General features: G+C 31.3%; 2 long non-coding RNA genes across 3 annotated transcripts; both read right to left on the bottom strand.

The window, feature by feature from the left end:
* Window positions 1-1,442: 1,442 nt before the first annotated feature.
* Window positions 1,443-4,390, bottom strand: LOC128041143 (uncharacterized). Of its 2 annotated transcripts, XR_008195827.1 has the most exons (8): window positions 4,376-4,390; window positions 4,243-4,292; window positions 3,631-3,650; window positions 2,850-2,907; window positions 2,551-2,614; window positions 2,401-2,464; window positions 2,194-2,274; window positions 1,443-1,996 (listed from the first exon to the last, which is right to left on the bottom strand). It is a non-coding gene; the product is annotated as an uncharacterized LOC128041143 (long non-coding RNA). The 2 variants fall into 2 exon arrangements; XR_008195826.1 differs by lacking the exons at window positions 3,631-3,650; window positions 4,243-4,292; window positions 4,376-4,390 and having other exon boundaries at window positions 2,850-3,546.
* A 174-nt stretch (window positions 4,391-4,564) lies between these two features.
* LOC128041148 (uncharacterized) lies at window positions 4,565-5,427 on the bottom strand. The gene is made up of 3 exons (XR_008195828.1): window positions 5,049-5,427; window positions 4,851-4,906; window positions 4,565-4,640 (listed from the first exon to the last, which is right to left on the bottom strand). It is a non-coding gene; the product is annotated as an uncharacterized LOC128041148 (long non-coding RNA).
* Between the last annotated feature and the right edge of the window lie 12,802 nt (window positions 5,428-18,229).

The following is an 18,229-nucleotide window of genomic DNA, read 5'->3' on the forward strand; positions in this document are numbered from 1 at the left end:
TTAAACTCATACACATGTGTTCGTCTGCACATCCTTAAAGGGCAAGTAGAATTGAAAAGACTTCGTACGTATGTCCCTTAGAAATTTATGAATAAAGAAAAGAACAGGAAAGTGAAGATCATGTAATTAAAGTGACGGTTGAGACAAATCATAACTTAATCTGTTAAAAGTCATTGGTCAAGGTATCAATTTGGCGAATTCCACAACTTTTATACAATTTTATTTTAGTACTAAAACTAAAAAGTTTGTAATATGAGTATTGATGTTATATATTTTATCATTTTAATCACTTATTATTAATTTGTCATTACATAGAATTATTTTAGTCATCCAACTTAAATAAAATTTCATTTTAGTCACTTATTTTATATTTTTAATTTTTATATATTTTTTAAGAATTAACTTATGTCGGGTTAGCAAAATCATTTTATCTTTTTCATTTCTTTTATTTTTAATTTTAGAATTAATTTCAATTTTTTCTCAATAAAAGGAAGGGAAAAACTTAAGATTTTGCAGAGAATTATTTGGATTCTAATAGGAAGAACTTGAGTTTTTAGTGGAAAAATCAATTTATTTTTTCATTTTCATTTTTAAAATTAGTTTTAGGTTTTTCAATAAGAAGGAAATATTTGGGGTTTTGTAGGAAATTACTTTGAATTTTTATAAGAAATTTTTGAATTTTTAGAGGAAAAATTATTTTATCTTTTAATTTCTTTTACTTTATCGTTTTAGAATTAAATTAAAATGAAATGAATTATGATTTTTCGATAAATGGACAAAAGTTGTGGTTATAATATATAGGTTGCCATTCTTTTGTTTTAAAGAGTACTAGCACTCTTAGTACTCTTTTTTTTTTACCTCTTTTTTTCCCAATATAGTGTGAATGCTTAGAAATTGTAATAAGAAATTACAGATGCCAACACCAAAGGGTTGAAGTTTGGTCGGAAGAAAGACCACTAGTATTGCAATTACTATCTTTGTTTCATATTATTTGAAATGACTTAAATGTTACGTATATCTCTCACTCTCAAAATAGAAATTACATCATAGCACACTTGGTCATATTTTTAATTAAGATTTGACTGGCATTTTTTTTTTTTTACAAAGTCAAGGTACATCCTAGCACACTCGTTCACACTAGCCATGTTTTTCTTTTTCTTTAAAAAAATTATTTTAATCAAATTATATTTATTTTTATGATAAATATTATATTATGTTTTTATTTTCTAAATTTGAACTTTAAATATACTTTTAAGGGTAAATAAAAAATATTATTTAAATTAAATTTTCTATGAAAACTTTAACTTTAAAACTAAATATAAAAATTAATGAATTTAGTTTTAGAATTTAAAATAATAAATTAATAACACAATTAAAATACAAAAGTTAAAACTCAAGTTGTCGTAAATATTAAAGTAAAAATTAAAATTTAGAATCAAAACTAAAATAAATAATACATATGAGAAACTTGTATGGCTTCTTCCATCTGTATTGTGCGTTTTGGAACAACTTCCTAATTACATTTCAAAATGTCAATGAGTAGGCATGAGTCAGTACAACTTTAGACAACCTTAAATAGTTTTATGTATTACGAAATCTACACAAGTGAGGAAAATTGCACTAGTTTAAAAAAGTAGACCAAAATGCATAATATGAGGATGAACTTGCTTGGAAGTTTTCTCATCTACATGTTTTCATGTTTTCTCTGGGAAAATTAGCAGAAAGGCTGGTTAATTTTTCCAAGGGTAAGTGTTGGAAATGCCTTGATAATGGATAAAAATTAGGTTGCATGAAGCTCATCCATGAGAAAATATTCCTAGCAAACGATGGCAAGAAAAAGGCACCTATTGTTCTTGCTCCCATCCTCCTAATCTCTCCCCAGGGTCATAGTTTGTGAACACCCGAAACTCATTTCCAAGTTTGCTTGAGTGTCGTGGCCGAAAATTGCATGCACGCAAACCCAAAAGCTCTGCAGCTCTATCCCTCTGCACCTCTCCTGCAAGTCAATCTCTTAGCAATCAATAATACCAAACCACGAGAAAGGATGCAGATTAATTGAGACAGAATCTTGCAAAATCTAATCGTAAGTATATTTCATGTTCTTGTGGGGAAAAAATTATCTCCCTGCAGAGTAGCAACTATAAACCTATAGTTGGAAAAATGTAAAACATGAGGATTGGAGAAAATACTCACCACAGCAATAATGATGAAGAGATCTTCCTAGTGTTTTTCATCTACTAGTTGAACTGCAAGACTATCACTTCCATCATCCTCCTAGAGGTATTAAAAAAGAAGAAAATATAAGAATTGGTTACTCAAAGGTACTACCCTTCCTGATGAAAGATGAACTGTTAAATACATGCAGAAATGAACCGCTCAACACATACAGAAAGAACTTACTTTTCCCATAATCCACTTAACGAATCCACCAAACAAACTCCGACAAGCACTACCTGAACCTTGCCTACAAAATATTTTTAAAAAATCAATAAATCATCAATTGAATTACAACTAAAATTCTTGCATCTCTATAAGTAAAAAAGGCCATACCTAGCTATAGCAGAAAGTTGACTCTCATCTTCACTGACATTCATAAGCTTTGCAAGTGCAAAAACTGCATCAAACCCAAAACCATTAGTCCTATAAACTGTATTAAACAACAAAGTAAAAAAAAGAAAAGAAGGTTAAAGGGTCTGCACAAGGCTAGCTGAATTTATTCCACTGCTTAGCATGGTTTATATTAACTTCATTGATCAGATTCAAAGAACAACATATAATCTGTAACTAACTGAATTTATTTCTTAAACACGGAAAGCTACAAACTGATATATGGTCGATATAAAACTCACCATTAGGAACCGATAACGAGACCTTCCCGAGCGATGTTTGTTGTCACACGAAGCACTGCTTTACAAGAAAAATATTTAAATATCAATACAAATACATAAACTCTTCTTTACAAGAAAAATATTCTAAGCTATCAATACGAAAAACATATTTAGTAAGTTTGAAAATTTCATAATTAAAGCAAAAGATATTTAAATATCAAAAATATAATAGTTTTAGCTTTAACATATTTGATGTCTTTCTACTGACATCTAAAATATGGCAAAAATCAAATTATTACAAAAGACAAAGGCAAATCATAATAATAATAAAATAATAAACATCATCTCATCATAACCTAGGACTATCAAATCAAAGAAAACATGATATAAAGTCAAACTCTTATCCCACTAATCAGCCAAGATTAAATGATATATTTTGACATCAAAATTCAAAAAAAAAAAAAAGGCAGATATATATAACTTTAACAAAAATAAATTAATACAGTATCATCTAGCTCAAAGAGATAAAGAGCCTAAATTCAAGTTGAGGGAGTTTCGATTTATCTAGATCCTTAGAGACTGAACACATGCATTGTTTGAGAGAAAAGGTTTCAATACCATCAATGGATCCAAACACGACAGAGGTCATGAGGGAAAACAATAATATTTAGGAATTGTACGCCTAATTTATTGAAAAGGGCAAAAAGAATCTAGTTTATATCTCTTACTTAGGTCCTGCAGTCATTGTAGGGCAATTCTCAAGAGTACAAAACTTAGTGAGGGTACCATAGAGCAGATTCACCTGATTGAAGAAATCCACAGCTGAAAAAGATCCAACAATTATGCTTTAGCAATGAGCTTCAAAGAACAATCGGTAGTAATCTAGAACTAGGGAAGAAAGTACTAAAACATTCTATGAAAAATAAACTAATGAATGGAATACAAGTAAATTAGTTGTTATGAAAGTAATGACAGCAAGGCCATGCTAAAGTAGAAAATACATGGATAAATTATATCCACAGTTTTTTTTTTTTTTTTTGCAAAAATAAACATTTATTCAAACTGTTCAATATGTTCATGGTAGCAAGATCTTATCGTAAATTCATACTGAAATTTGATGAAAAATGACTTATTAGATAAGGTGATCAAACAATTGCATATGAAACACATGTACAAATTTGCATATCAAACAATTTGCTCATAATCCCAAACCAGAAATACATGTACAAATAAATCAAACATGCTATTGTACTTACAATTAAGGGAATAAAAGGTAGCCATAAATATGAATACCATCATGTTGATGAAGAGCAAATTGATCATTAATCATTAGTAAGCTCAAAAATATCCATCACTATGTTCATATGATGACACTATTGAACTCAATTCTTTATGAATATGATGAGATACTTACCATGTGTATAGGCAAGCAAGAACAAGACAGCAATGAACCAGATGATTGGACTGCAAACACAATCATTAACTTAGCATCGTAAAGTTTTAACTAATAAAATTGAAGAACTCTTGGTTAGCTTGAGACTACCAACCTGATCCCTACAACAACTTTAAAATCATTCTCTAATGATCTCTTGATGTATTTCTGGAAATCGAATTTTGTTTCGTTTTCAGGTGCCAAATGTGCCTGAAAGTATTGCAGATTGAAGTTTCAATTAGAAACAAGAAAATAGGAAAAATAAAATAGCATAAAACTCCATAGAAATCCATGGCTTAGCTTACCATGATAAATCCATGCCTCAATGTCAGGTAATCAACCTTTGTGACTGACCCAAAGAATTGTCTAAAGAAACAGACCTATAAATAAAGAATCGAATCAGAATTCATAACCATAAAATGTCACCTAAAGAAAAAGAATCCTATGCTATAAATTCAATGGTTGCTGGACTTCTTTTACAGAAGGGACTCGGATTTTTCATTTTTCTTGAAATACTCAAGTTTTTTCGTAGAAGTCGGGCCCTCCAATTATATGAAAAAAAGTTCAAATGTTCATCTGATTGTACTTACAATCCAAAGAGTTAAGGTAGAACGGCTCCAAAAGCTCAGATGCCTAAACCTGAAAACTAATAATCATAAAGTAAACCAATTGAATTAGAAGTAAAAAAAAAAAAAAAACATAGTTCTAAAACTAAAAATAGAAATGAAAAGGCAAAAGACAAAGAGAAAGACAGAAATGAAAACGCAAACACAAGTAAAGATTCATACCTGAAATCAGTTTTCGACAAAGCAACCAAAAAGAAACAGACAGACCCACAACAATAGATTTCAAACAAAGAGTGAAACTGTGAGTTTTGTAATAGAAAGCTTAGGGATTATCCCTCACGAAAGTAGACAAATAAAAAACCAAAAAGAAACAGACAGGCCGACAACAATAGATTTCAAACAAATATCGAAAACAGGGGATTTCATTATCACCAAAAAAAAAAAGAAACGGCAGACAAAATCTTTGGGTTTCTCCCTCTCACGAAAAAGAATGAGGGGAAATATTGAAATGAAACCGAGAGAGAGAGAGAGATAATGAGAAGGAAGCGGGATATGAAAAGTCTAAAGAAAACGGGAGTGAAGAAAAGTCTGAAGATTAGGGATTTCAGGGGGTGAAATTGGGGTAAAATGGCGGGATTTTATAAAATTAAATGATTTTTGCGGCGTTTTCTAAAAAAAACGCCGCTATTGTCAAATTGAACAAAAATTATTTCATTTGTATTTTAATTAATATAAATAAATAAAATATTTTTAGCGGTGCTTTTTCAAAAACGCCGCTAAAGACCCCAACATTAGCGGCGCTTTCTCAAAAACGCCGTTAAAGACACCAGTATTAGCGGCGCTTTTCCAAAGACACCGCTAAAAACCCCAGCATTAGCGGCGCTTTTACGAAAACGCCACTAAATCCCCCAAAGGTAAGAAAACGACGCCGTTAGGCTTTGGTTTTTTGCGGCGTTTTTTTTAAAAACGCCGCTAATGCTTATTTTTAGCGGCGTTTTTTGAAAAACGCCGCTAATGCTCGATTTTTACCGGCATTTTTTATCCAAACGCCGCTAAAAGTGCCGCTAAAAGTCTGTTTTGGTGTAGTGCACTGTTCGGGAGTTTTTCATTCTATGGTTTTTTAGGAATATTTTATGCCTTTTTGTATGACGATACTCTGTTTCTATAATATATCCCTTTTGTATTCGGAATAATTTATATTTTTACGAGCCAACGCCATTAAGACTTTGGTATGCACCCATTTTTCCCATCATCTAAATTCAAAAATTTTCGTCTGATCACAAAGTTCCATTTCTTGTTTCTGCCTGCTGCTTTTTTCAACTTGTTCACGATCCTACGTTATTAAATTTTTTAGTACGTAAATAGAAAATACTATAAACCAAAATAATTAAAATAGTTTGGAAGTACGTCATACCTCGCCTTTCTTCGAATGCCAAAATCTAACCGCATCTTCCCATTGGTACCTCAACATACCCGGCGGGACAGTTTGCAATTTCTCATCGAGGGTTGTTTTTGTCTTATAATAATTTTTCTTCAAAGTACTTTTGTTGTCTCTCCATCTTTTTCCCAATGCCTTCTTTACATAAGCATCCGAGACCTCTAAAGCATACCTCGCCTACAAAAAACAAAAAACACAAGTTAATAAAGTAAATATAAATGAAACTATTTCCCAAGCATTACAGATGACATTAACATTATATTACCTTAATATTATCGAGGGCTTGGTTTTTGTTGCTATCGGGCATTTGAGGCCATGACTCGTAGTTGATAGGCAACATATTCGGATTTCATGCTAAAATGCCCATGTATCCTACTAAAAGTCGAGCTTCTGATCCAACAGGCTGACCAAAATTGTTTCGTCCAACTTTGACACGCTCGACTGGATCTAACTCATATAACTCTCTAAGTAGCGTACGTCCTCGACCTCTGCGCGTCCCACCATTTTCACTACAAATGGTATATTATAATATAAGAATTTGAAAATAAATAAACTATAATGAAACACGCATGTAAATTAAATGTAAAATTACTTTGAACTTCAGAGGATCCTCAGTTGTAATCGAACATTCAGAGATCCAAGCTGCATCTGTTGTTCAAGATTATTTGTTTCATCGAGTTTGGATCATTTTGAACAATGCTTCCCCTTAGAATTTTTCTTCTAGGCATTTTATCTGCGATACACATAAAATAGTTGACAACGGGATAACTAATTACAACAATAATAAAGACATATAAAAGCAGTTGAAATATATAATAAGACCAAGATTTAAATTATGATATTACATATAATTAAACAATCGTAAAATCTTACTACATCATTATTCGTAAATATCTTCATCGGTATCCTGACGAACCTATTGAAATTATGCACTAGTACTAGGGATATTATTGTTTAAGTTTTGTTCTGAAAAGGGCAAAGTTACTGATCTATCGTCGATGTTATCTCTACTCCCACTGCCCATGTCAAACAAGCCTCTAGGGATGTTACGGAGTACAACGTACCAACCCTCATCAGTTGGATCTTTTGAGTAAAAAACTTGTTTGACTTGAGATGAGAATACATACGGCTCATCTATCAGTTGTTGTCCTGTGTGAATCAATCGGTCAAAGTTCACCATTGTAAAACCAAATTGATCTTGCTTAATTCCACGAGCTGTATTAACATCGGCCCAATCACCACGAAATAAGACAACTTTCCATTTGCCGTAGTAATCCAACTCAATTATGTCAGTAAGATGTCCGAAATATTCCACATTTCCCTCGACAGGATTATTGTCCCTAGCACTTGCATAACTGGTAATTGCAGAATTGACAACTATTCCACAATTTTGCGTTCTCCTCAACCTCTCGCTATATTTTGTATGAAATCTAAATCCGTTGATGAGGATCGCGATATTATCTAAGTTATGTATTATGTAACTTATGTAAGTTGTGTATTATGTAACTTATGTAAGTTATCAAAGTAATGTATGTTATGTAAGTTGTAAGTTATTATGTATTATATAACTTCGTAAGTTATGTAAGTTATGTAAGTTATGTAAGTTACGTAAGTTGTGTAAGCTATTTCGGTTGTGTAAGCTTTGTATTATGTAAGTTATGTAGGTTATGTATGATGTAAGTATATCACTATTACGTATCGATTTATAACCGATTTAAAACTATAATATATTTTAACAAGTTCGTAAGTAATGTAATATATACTTAAATTTATAGCGGGTAATGTATTTAAGTAACATATTTAAGTAAAAATTTAACCAAATTTTAGTAAGTAATGTTTCGAGTAACATATTTAAGTAAAAATTTAACGAAATTTTAGTAAGTAATGTATTTAAGTAATTTATTTAAGTAATATATTCAAGTAATATATTAAGAGTAAAATTTAGTAAAAATATGTTTTATTTATTAATGTAAGACATCTAAAATATACTTAAAAATATTTATTTAAGTAATGTAAGATATAAATTTTAAAAATTATATTCGAACAATATATATATTAGTAATAAGTTAAATTAAATTGTAAAAATATTAACATATATATAAATTTTAATATTAATAAGTTATGATAAAATATATGAATATATACTTTTTTAATATTAATAAGTTAAATAAAAACTAAAATGTGTCAAAATCATTGTCGCCTATGTATTATGTTTATTTTCCTTTACAGCACACAGTATTGTACAAGTTGAGATTTATGATGTTGTTACTTGATTGATAGAATCATCAAATTGAACCAATCCTCTCTAACATCCTTTTCTCATCACAAAACTCAGAACCACATCAAAAGAAAAACTTTAATTGATGATTTTGACAAATAATATTTTTCTCAATGTTTAGCAAACTGCTGATACAAATTAATCTAAACTGGAAAACCTCCTCAAGTTGGAGCAGTGGGGGAACCACTCGGTTTTTGTTTCCACTTGATAAACACTTCATTCAATGAAAATAGCAAAACAGAAAACAAAACATAGAAAAGCGAAAATGAAAATAAAGAAACATAAAATGGTACAGATACATAACATGCTAGAGAAATGAAATTTCGTGTCCATATTCCTTTCAAAGTCGCAAGATTTGTTACCAAGTAAAAGAATTTATTTTCATGAAAGAAATCCGAACAAATAAATACATTTGATGATTTAAGCAAAGTCTAAATTTGATTATGAATCGGTTTATAGTTTCTGTTCCTAAATAAAGAAAAAGAAAACTATATATAATAAAGAGATTGAATCAAAAATGTATATAAATTTATATCCATTTTAAACTAGATATTAAAACTATATATATTATATATTAAAATGTATATAAATTTTAAGTATATTATAAAAGAAAAAAAGATTGAATCTCGGATTTCAACCAAAAATATAACTTTGCTCTTTAGAAGTTTGAACTTACAAGTTTTGAACAGTGCTGTAGTGTTCAGTTCCTTGAGACTATTGGATTTTTTCTAACAGTAGTATAGTAGCCCTGCCATAGCAAATATTAATAGATATCATTCAATAGGTTTAGAAACAGTTTTGCAATTTTAAATGAGCAATGTAAATAAATGATTCAACATGGTAGCAATTAAAACTATATATATTATATATTAAAATGTATATAAATTTTAAATATATTATAAAAGAAAAAAATAAAAAAAAAGATTGAATCTCAGATTTCGTGCTAAAATATTACTTTGCTCTTTAGAAATTTGAACTTACAAGTTTTGAACAGTGGTGTAGTGTTCAGTTCCTTGCCAGTATTGGATTTTTTCTGATAGTAGTATAGTAGCCCTGCCATAGCAAATATTAATAGATATCATTCAATAGGTTTTGAACAATTTTGCAATTTTCGACAGAACAACAGTAAATGATGAAACATGGTAGCAATGGAAACTAATTTTCGACAAAACAGCAGTAAATGATTCAATTTGAAATGAGAAATCCAAATGCTCAAAAGCCCCAAATTCCAGATATATTCGAAAGACCCTTTTTACTGTACGCAATTAGTAAACATTTGTTCAAATTCAGTATTCCAGAAACATTCGCGCATGAAGAAGATGAAGGAAGTAGTTGAACTTACCAAGCAGTTCTATGCACCGCATACAGACGGAGGTGTTGATGCGATGAAGCGAGCGGTTTGGGAGAATGAGAGGTTGTGATGCAGTAAGGGATTAGGGAAATTTTAGGGGTTTGGGAGAATGAGAGGTTGGGGATGGAGAATCGGGTTTTAGCTTAAGTTAAAAGGATGGGAAAAAAACGACGTCGTTTTCATCAAAATAATTAACCAATTTATGGCGTTTATATACCAAATACCACTAGTAATATGATCAAACGCTGTCGTTTCCCGATCGATTAACTCAAACTCATGGCATTTAGAGAAAAGCGGCATCGTCTCCATAAAATTAAAACATTTTTGCGGCGTTTACTAAAAGCGCCACTAAAGTAAATAAGAAAAAGCCGTTTTCCTAAACAATTTCTGTAATTTGCGGCGTTTATATACCAAATACCACTAGTAATATGATCAAACACTGTCGTTTCCCGATCAGATAACTCAAACTCATGGCGTTTTAGAGAAAACGGCATCGTCTCCATAAAAATTAAAACATTTTTGCGGCGTTTACTAAAAGTGCCACTAAAGTTAAATAAGAAAACGGAGCCGTTTTCCTAAACAATTTCTGTAAATTGCGGCGTTTATACATAAACGCCACTAAATATTAGGCCAAATACAGTCCATTAACTCGAACTCCTGGCGTTTTAGCCCAATCGCCACTAATAATACAGATAAAACGGCAGCGTTTGCATAAATCTTAAAACATAGTTACATTAATTTGCGGCGTTTTTCTAAAGCGCCACTAAAAGCAAATAATAAAAAGTAGCGATTTTTATCAAATGGTATGAATCTCACCAAAAATCGCACTGCTTTGTCTCCAATATTAAGAATATTTTTGGCGTTTGTTATAAAACGCCGCTAATATCTAGTTTATAGTGGCGTTTTTAATAAAAACGCCACTACTACATTAAATTTTCTATTGAGACGGCGCTGTTTTGCCAAATTTTAATGAATAGTTTTGTTAATTTGGTAATATTTAAAAAATTAGATAAAATTATCAATCTCAGCTTTTTAAGTAATATTTATAAAAATTAGGTAAAATAAAATTTTAGTTTTTTATTTCTTTTTATTTTTATTTTCATTTTATTTTTGTAATTTTGACAATTTTTTACAATTTTACAATTTTAAATTATTATATTCAAATTATTATATATTGCATATCAATTTTAAATTAATAATCTTTACAATTTATTATTATCTCCTTTACAATTATATAAAGAACTTATTTAATATGTTAATTAAAAAGTACTAATTAATTCAAATGTTAATCCCTAACCCGACTCCAAATCCATAACCCCTAACCCCTAACCCCTAAACTTTATTTAATATATAAATTAAAAACACTAATTAATCTAAACCTTAAACCATAGCCCAATCCCTGACTCCTAACCCTTAACCCTTAACCCTAAACCCTTAACCCATAACCTCTAACCCCTAACCCCTAAACCTTATTTAATATATACTTAAAATACACTAATTAATTTAAACCCTAAACTCTAACCTAACACCGAGTTTATAAACCCTAAATCCCTAACTCTTAACATCTAACCCCTAACCCATAACCCCTAACCCATAAACCTTAAATCACATTAACCCTTAAACCAGAATCCCTAATCCATAATCTCTAATTTCATAATCTATAAAACTTAAAATTGTAACTCCTAAACCGATCTTAAATCCTAAATTAACCATATATATACCTTAACCATATTTATTAAACCCTAAACTATAATGATAATTAAATTAAATATTTTAAAATTAATACTATCTTATCTCTTACAATTATATTTGAAATAATTTAGTACATAAATTAAAAATCAATAGTATTTTAATTTATCCATTTTTAACAAATATTTTAATTTATTTTAAATCCACAGTATTAGTGGCGCTTCATAAAACGCCACTAAATCCTCAAAGCTAAAAAAGCAGCGTCGTTGAAATTTGAAGTATTTTTATGCTTTCCAAAAACGCCGCTAAAGACACGAGCATTAGCGGCAAGATACATAAAAACGCCACTAAATCCTTCTCATTTCGTAAAAGCGGCGTTAAGGCGAAGTATTATTGTGACGCTTTCACAAAAACGCCGCTAAATCACTGAGTATTAATGGCGCTTTAATAAAAACACCACTAAATCCCCGAAAGCTCAGAAAACGGCGTCGTTGGGCTGAAGTATTGTTGTGGCGCTTTCACAAAAACGCCGCTAAATCCCTGAGTATTAGCGGCGCTTTAATAAAAATGCCACTAAATCCCCAAAAGCTCAGAAAACGGTGTCGTTGGGCTGAAGTACGTTTGCGGTGCTTTCCCAAAAACGCCGCTAAAGACCTCAGCATTAGCGGCGATTTCATGAAAACGCCACTAAATCCCCCGAAAGCTCAAAAACGGTGTCGTTGGGCTGAAGTACGTTTGCGACGCATCCCCAAAAACGCCACTAAATCCCCAAAAGCTCAGAAAACGGCATCGTGGGGCTGAAGTCTTTTTGCGACGCTTACCGAGAAACGCCGCTAAAGACTGATAATTGGCGGCGCTTTCATAAAATCACCATTAAATCCTTCTCAGCTCAGAAAACGGCGTCGTTGGGCTGAAGTCTTTTGCGGCGCTTTACCAAAAACACCGCTAATGCTTATTTTCTGCAGCGTTTTTCGTGTAGCGCCGCTAAAAACGCGGCTAAAAGTCAGTTTTGGTGTAGTGTTAGAGTGTAACACCGGATTAACAACTACAACAACAGCACCAGAGTTATCACACCAAATAGTAGGAACATCCACGAAACAAACATGTAGTTCCTGTAACAACAAAATTATCCACGTGACATCAAATGCTGCGCAGCCAACCTTCGGTACTCTGCTTCAACAGTGGAACGAGACACCACTTGTTGTTTCTTCGAGCACCAAGAAATAGGATTGTCACCAAAATAAATATAATATCCGGTGGTAGATCATCGATCATCAAAATCCAATCTCCAGTTAGCATCAGCATAGTCGACCAAGGACAGACGGGTAGAAGGACGAAACATCAATCCATGACCAACAGTCCCACAAAGATTGCTTAAAATACGCTTTAAGGCAACCATATGAGTGTCCGTCATGGCATGCATGAATTGACAAACGCGATTAACAGCATAAGCAATATCTGGTCGAGAGAGAGCAACATACTCATGCACCAGTAAGACTCCTATACTCAGTCGGATTAGTAAGTAGACGACCATCATGTTTAGACAAGGTAGAAGAACTAACCATAGGAGTATGTATGGCTTTTGCATTAGTTAGAGAGTACCGATCAAGAAGGTCAAGGACATACTATCAATAAAAATATTATGATTTTTCAATAAAAAGAAAATTTTTGTGGTTATTAATGTGCACGAAACCAACTAAAAATCTGACTAAGACAAGTGAATCTATCAATTAATAGTACAGCTACGGTGAGTAAAAATATCGCTCCCACAAAAACTAAAAGTAATAGTTGTAATACCCAATTATTGCCTGAGGCCCAAAACCATTTACACAACCCAAATAAATTTGGCCCAATAAGGCCCAAATTTGCAAACCCTAGCCCTACCCTAAGCAGCAGATAGCCCCGACGCCACACGACCCACGTTGCAGCAACTACCCATCACCCCCACGTCGCTTCACCCACGATCAGTAGCTCCGTATAACGCCGTTTCCACCTGCAATAAACCACAAACAGTGGGAGTGACCCAAAAGATAGCAAATTGTAAAAAGATTTGGCTATAAAACGCCAATTGATTTCTGTAATAGAGGTTAAAAAATGTGGTATTAAGAAATATTAAAAATACAAAAACAAGGAATCAAAAGAATGTAAAAGGGGGAGTTTTTATTTCGGCTATATAAAGGTGATTTTCTTCATTCTTTTTATATAGCTTTCTCCGTTATTTCTTTGTTTTTTCGTTTTTTCTGGGTGTGCAAAACAGAAATAAAGAGAATGAGAAAAGATTCTTACCTGCGTGGAGGAAGACGGAGCCCTATTTGCTCTGCCCGAATCGGAGCCGGAAGGAAGCTTCAGGCTCGCTGAAGTGGCTACGGCTGCTGGGGAGTTTGGGTTAAGGAAAACCTAGAAAAGGTTTTCCCCCTGTTTTATTTTTTTTAAAATGAAATGAAATGTTTTTTAGAAAAATTTTGTTTTTAATAATAAAAGTAAAACGGTGCCGTTTGGTGAGGGCAGGATCCGCATGTCGACCCGACCCGTAGGCAGGGTCCGCGCGTTTCTGCCCTAAATGGGAAATTTTCGCAATAAGGACTCCTTTTTCGTGAAGCATTTTAAATAAACCCGTTGTTTCTCTTTTAATTTGGCCCGAATATTTTTCTTCTTTGGCAGTTTAATCCGTGTTACTGTGCAGTGTTTTGGAGGGCGGGATTAATTTCACTTTTGGTCTTCCACTGTTATCCGTGTGGTCCATTTGGTCCATTTTTTTATTTTTTTATCTTCAAATTGGCCCCAAACATTTGTTTTAGGACTAATTTGATCCTTTTTGTACATGTTTTTTAAAAAATAAATTAATAGATTTGATATCATTTTATTTTTACACTCTATTATTATTATTATTATTATTATTATTATTATTTTAAATTACTATTATTGTAATTATTATTATTATTATTATAACAATGTATTTGCGTAAATACTTTTGAAATATATGTACATATCGTGTTTATAATTTATATATATACGTGCATACTTACATTTCTTTTATATATTTTACAATTTATAAACATACCTATATATATCTAATTTTCTTTTTTCTTTTTTAATATATTTGTATATATATTTTTAAATGTTTGTTTTTTTATTAAAGCACGAAAATCATCTTATTTTGTAAATTTTCAAAATATTTGGTATTCACAATTCTCGAGACGGATTGTGTCCTAACTTACTGGGCTTCAATTCTTTTCGATGAATTTAGATAGCCAAGTATTTATTTTGCAATAAAATCACACAGATTTAAAATAAAAAGTTTTCTTGGGATTTCAAAATATTGGATCCTAACTTACTGGATATGACATTTTGCTACCTTGAGTTAAAGATTTCTAAAAATAAAGGCAATATTCTGTATTTAGGAATTTTGGGAAATTGAGCCCTAACTTACTGGGTTTTGATTTTTTCATTCAACCCAAATAACCGAACATCATTTGCAAATTTAAATGCATGAGTTTTAAAAATCAAAAGACAAACTTAATTTTGAAGATTAAAAATGTTGCGCCCTAACTCACTGGGTGTGACGTTTTATTTATTTGAAATAAGAATGTTTTATTATTTTAATTCACTTAAGTTAAAAAGTTTTCTTTTAAAATCTTTTCAAATTTTCGACACCAAGACATTAAACAATCTATTTGGTATCAATTTTGGGCGTTACGAGGGTGCTAACCCTTCCTCGTGCGTAACTGACTCCCGAACCTGGTTTCTCAAATTTCGCAGACCAAAATCGTTTTTAAGGTGAGCCGATCGCACCTTAATAAACGATCGGTGGCGACTCCAATTTTTGTTTTTAAAGTCGATAACTAATTTTTATTTTCAAAAAATGATTTCGACAATAGTAATTATTGTCTTTCTATTATTTAACCAATAAATTTTACTATTTAATAATTTAAGAAAATAAACTATTAACAACCAATAAGCGAAATAATACCTAGGAAAGAGTTCACCTAGATTTCATCTGTCATTATCAATTTAAATTCCTAAATTATGTTAATATCTCTCCTCAAGAATAAAACAACTGACTCTAGGTTAATTAAAAATTATTTCTAATTAAAATCTCTATTATCGTATTAACTAGATTTGTGGATTCCCCTATTAGATTTGACTCTAATCCGATAGATTTATGTCGTCCTAATTCTAGGATTGCATGCAACTCCACTCAATTACACTAGATCTACTCTTAAATAGGGTTTATTCCTTCTATGATTTAAGCACATCAAACATGGATCAATAATTTAGAAATATTAAACAAAGAATTAAGTACACATAATTGAGAACAAGATCTAAGTCTTTATTGCGGAAAATAAAAATCAGACAACAGAATATATCATAAGGTTCATCTCTCTATGTATTCAGAAAATTAGTTCATGCTTGCAAATAAAAACATCCAAAGTACAGTATGACCACAAGAAACAAAGAAACTCATGATAATCTCTAAAGAAATCAAATAAGAATATTCAATCTTGATTGAAATCTGTTTCAGAATCCATTTTAATGGTGTTTTTCGAGTTGTTTTATTGATTATTCTATAACAGCTTTCTTCTATTATTATTATTTTTCATATATAAGTCTTAGAATACCTGAAAAACCCTAAAAATCGGGTTTCCATCTCGGAGCTGTGTGGCAGATCATGTGGCTTATACAGCCATGTGTCCAGGTAGTGTGGAATGGTCCAACTCGTGTGGTTCCTATTACTCGCTTCAATTTTTTTAATTTTTACTCGTTTTTCTCTCTTTTTGCTTCAAAATGCTCTCCTAAATATAAAAACATAAATTTAAAAGATCAAAAGCATAAAATTCACTTTTAATATTAAATAATCATCAAAAAACATATAAAGAATGAAGCTAAAAATATATTACTTTTAGCACCTATCAATTATAATATATATGTTAGCTTTTGTTTTGTTTTAAAGAGTAGCAGTACTCCTTTATTTTTGTCACCTTTCTTTTTTTTCTTAGTTTTCCAATTTAGTGTGAATGCTTAGAAATGGATACCGACACCAAAGGTGGATGTTTGGTTGGAAGAAAGACCATGACTACTGCAATTATAATTTTTGTTTCATATTATTTGGAATGACTTAATGTTATGTACATCTCTCACTCTCAAAATAGAAATTACATCATAGCACACTTAGTCATCATTTTTAATTAAGATTTGACAGGCATTTATTTGATTTTTTTTTTTAACTAATTCAAGGTACAGCACACTCTCACTAGCCATCATTTTCAATTAAGATCTGACTGGCATTTATTTGATTTTTTATTTTTATTTTTTACAAATGCAAGGTACATTGTAGCACACTTGTTCACACTAGCCTTGTTTTTCTCTTTTTTAAACACTGCTAGTACTGCTTTATCTTTGTCATCCTTCTTTTTATTTTTGTTGTTTTTCCAGTTTAATGCGAATGCATAGAAATTGCAACAAGAAATCACATATCCTCACACCAAAGGGTCGATGTCTGCTTGGATCAATCACCATGACTATTGCAATTACTATTTTTTTCCATATTGTTTGAAATGACAATGTTACATATATCCCTCACTCTCAAAATAAAAATACAACTTTATTCGTAATGTTAAAAAACATTTTTTTTTTATCATTGGTGAAATTATTTTCGATGAAATTAAAAACAACAGTGGTGATGTGATGGTGGGGAGAGTAGTTATTGTAATAATGAGATTAAAAAATCGAAGAAAGGTCCAGAGGCCACACGGGTTGACCCCTTTCACACGGTCGTGTGTGTCACACGGGCTGCCACACGGTCGTGTGGCAGGCTGTATCGATTTCGTGAATTGCATTCTAAATAGCGAAAAAATACGATTTTTAAGGTTTTCCGGGCATTCTGAGACCTATATATGACAAAAATAAGAAGATAAGAGGGAGCCATCATAGAATATTCAAGAAAACAACTTGAAAACACCATTGAAGTCAATTCTGAAGTAGATTTATGTCAAGATTGAAGACTCCCAATTGATTTCTCAAGAGATTATAATGAGTTTCTTTGCTTCTTTCGTTTATACTGTGTTTTGGATTTTTTTTATTTTTAAGCATGAAATAATTTTCTAAATGCCTAGGGGAGATGAAATTATGTCATTTGATTTTTACTTTATGTGATAAACCTTAGGGTATTAATCCATGTTTGATGTGCTTAAATCAGAGGAAGAATAGACCTTGTTTAAAAGTAGATTTGATGTAACTGAGTGGAGTTGCATGCAATCCTCGAAATAGGACAACATAAATCTACCAGGTTAGAGTCAAATCTAATAGGGGATTTATAGATCAAGTTAATTCGATAATAGGGGTTTTAATTAGAAAATAATTTCTATTAATCAACCTAGAGTCGATTGCTCTTACTCTCATAAGAGATATTAGCATAATTTAGGAATTTCTACGGATCAAGATACTAAGTGAAGAAATTGCGTAATTTAGATTGATAGTGACAGATGAAGTCTAGGTGAATTTTTTCGTAGGTATTATTTAGCTTATTGGTTGTTAATCATTTATTTTCCTGAATTGTTATTTGCCGTGTCCATAGTTAATTTTAGTTTTTAATTAATAACTCGAATTTGTCGGTTAAATAATAGAAAGACGATAATTACTAGTACTTG

This window comes from Gossypium raimondii, chromosome 1 (assembly GCF_025698545.1).
Source record: "Gossypium raimondii isolate GPD5lz chromosome 1, ASM2569854v1, whole genome shotgun sequence".
Classification (NCBI taxonomy): Eukaryota; Viridiplantae; Streptophyta; class Magnoliopsida; order Malvales; family Malvaceae; genus Gossypium; species Gossypium raimondii.